Here is a 2,479-nt window from a genome sequence, read left to right as displayed (position 1 = left end):
TCGGTGTTAATAATACTCCCTCCCTCACCTCAAATACCTCCTCCCCTTTCTCTCCACCCCCTTTTCTTTCTCTTTCCTCGTTCTGCCCAAGACTTTAACTTGAACCTTCTTTGCTCCTTCAGTCTATTTCTCTCTCTCTCTGGCTCCTTCTTCATTCAGCCCATCCTCAGTACAGTGTCAGTCCCTCCTCTCTCTCTCTCTCTCCCCCCCCTCCCTCCCTCCCCCACTCCCTCCAGAACCAGCTACTTTCTCATTCACTATAGATCTCCACACACACACACACACAGTCCCTGACTATGTTGCTGCAGTCGTTGCCACTGTTACTGCTGCTCTCTCCAGTCTCCGCAGTCGGCCGGTAACAAAACGTTTTATTTATTTTATTATTTATTTTTTTTTTAGAACAACATACGAAACGCTCCCTCCCTCCCTCCCTCCCTCCCCGTCTCCCCCTCCTGTTCCCCTCCTCCTCCTCCTCCTCCTTCTCTCCCTCCTTAACCACCTCGAGTCTTGTCACACCGGCATGAAAAGAAGGGATCTTTCTGTCTCCACGCCAAGCCTGCAAGGTCCCCCGAAGCGGAGCTGGGTCCGTGGTAACTTTATACCGAGAGGCAGCCTTCAGAGCGGATCTGCCTGCATCTCAGCCGCCCAGGAGAGCCGTCAGTAGGTGAGAGAGTGAGTGCTTGCTGCTGGTGGAGGGGTGGTAGGTGTGTGTATGGGGAGGGAGGGGGGGGGGGTACAGACATTTAACATGACATATATGTGTGTATGTGCATGTACAGGATAAATATTTTGATGGAGAAGGAAGGGGAGAATGGTCAGTCCTGGCGACTAGGAACTGCAGTGTGCTTAAACAGATGCAACCTCCGACCAAACTGTGTGTCTGCATATCTGCCTGCCATCACATATTGAATTGAAGAGAGGGTATATGGCTGGGGTCTGCTGGGGCAGCACCAGAAAGAAGGGGGGGAGGTGTGTGTGCAGATGTATCCTCCCAATACATGTCCTACCTGAAATCCATTCTCTCTCCACTGTATGTTTGACGTAGAATTCGGAACGACCCCTGGTACATTTTGCTGTATGTTGCATGTCAAGGTGTGATGGAAAGGGAATGGGGAGTGGGGGGTGGGGGGGGGAGGTTGGGGTGATGAGTGAGTGAGAGAGAGAAAACTGCTCTGAGGTTTAAGATAAAGAACAGTGAGCAATGGAGGGGGAGAGGAGAAACTGCAGAAATATACATCAGGGCAAAATGCAACCGCGGGAGAGGAGGGGGGATATAAAATATGGGGGGGAAATCAGCAATAGTTAAATCGCTTCTTCGACTTATTTGCGTTATCTCCACAATCGATTGAAAGCTGTTCATTATTTTCTGTAGGGATTGCAGATCAGTGCATGGGAAGTTCTGTTACTTAATATGTCCTGGTATCATTTTTTTTTATGAATCGTGAAGTTTTAAGGACACTCACTAGATTGTTGTTTTTTTTAAGTTTTTATAAAACGGGTATGTCACTGAGATATTCTGCAGCCACACTTTTTTGTTGTGGCCAAGGAAGGGGGGGTGGGGAGGGGGGCTTTTTTTTTTCATTTTGCTCCCTGGCATCCAAGATTCCTTTGAAAGTTGTCTTGAATTGCAAGGTGGGCTGTGCAGAAAGCTGGTGCCTTTCCCACTAGATGGAGCTCTGACTCTATCCAAGGCAGCCTGTGAACGCACTGGGCTTATTTTTTTCTCTTTAACAGGAGCTGAACAGTCTATAATGTGTCTTTAAATGACAACTCTTTATGAAAAAAAAATGCACCTCCAGTTTATTCTGTCACGTGAAGGCAAGGATTTATCCCGGCCACTCGTGGAGGGGTGAGGGTTGTGTAACAATTGGTGTGGACAACACTTAATCCCTGTGTATGTCAGGGTTTTAAAAGTTAATTATTGATTATTGCCACCCCCTCAAAGCCAACAGCTGCCCTGACTTGCAACTAGCCCATCAACGTCGTGGAAATTGGGAGGGTTAATGCTGCCCAGGGCTTGAAATGATTACCTGGGTTAATCTGTCCCTCTGCAGCTCATTACTTCTCCCTTTCACCACCCCTCCCATGTTCACTCAAGTATCCATTGCAATAAAAAATAAATCAACTTTCTTTTTAAGCATCCAAACTGGAGCAAGGTGTTCTCTGGCTGGCAAGCTGTCAACTCAAGAGTGCCCCCCCCACCCCCCTCCCAATTTGTTTTCTATTCCCATTCCCACTTCCCAGACAGTGACCCCCAAACTGCCCATTTATTGATGTGGAAACAAACGGTAGCCCGCACAGGATCCAGTTCTGCCCATCGTTTCTCAGGTCCGCTTTCGCATCATTTCAGCTTTGCGGTTGATTTGGGGCTGGCTGGCTGGCTCACTTCAGCTTCGATCAGAGAGGGAAGCAGGGAGGGATGTTAGATGGCTGGGAAGGTGATTGGACCTCCCCCCCCCCCCTCCTCCCTGTCTTGAGA

The 2,479-nt window shown here is 48.7% G+C and overlaps 1 protein-coding gene across 1 annotated transcript in view; it reads left to right on the top strand.

Annotated features, from left to right (window-relative positions):
• The first annotated feature begins 495 nt into the window (after window positions 1–495).
• brinp1 (bone morphogenetic protein/retinoic acid inducible neural-specific 1) overlaps window positions 496–2,479 on the top strand; it is a 391,976-nt gene continuing 389,992 nt past the window's right edge. The window contains exon 1 of the mRNA XM_080211786.1: window positions 496–664. The gene's annotated coding sequence lies outside the window, so the exon portion shown is untranslated. The remainder of the gene's footprint in view (window positions 665–2,479) is intronic.

The sequence above is a fragment of the Carcharhinus amblyrhynchos genome, chromosome 25, assembly GCF_965287045.1.
Source record: "Carcharhinus amblyrhynchos chromosome 25, sCarAmb.v2.hapA, whole genome shotgun sequence".
NCBI lineage: Eukaryota > Metazoa > Chordata > Chondrichthyes > Carcharhiniformes > Carcharhinidae > Carcharhinus > Carcharhinus amblyrhynchos.
The sequence above is the reverse complement of the archived record's forward strand: the minus strand, read 5'-3'. Positions and strand labels throughout refer to the sequence as shown.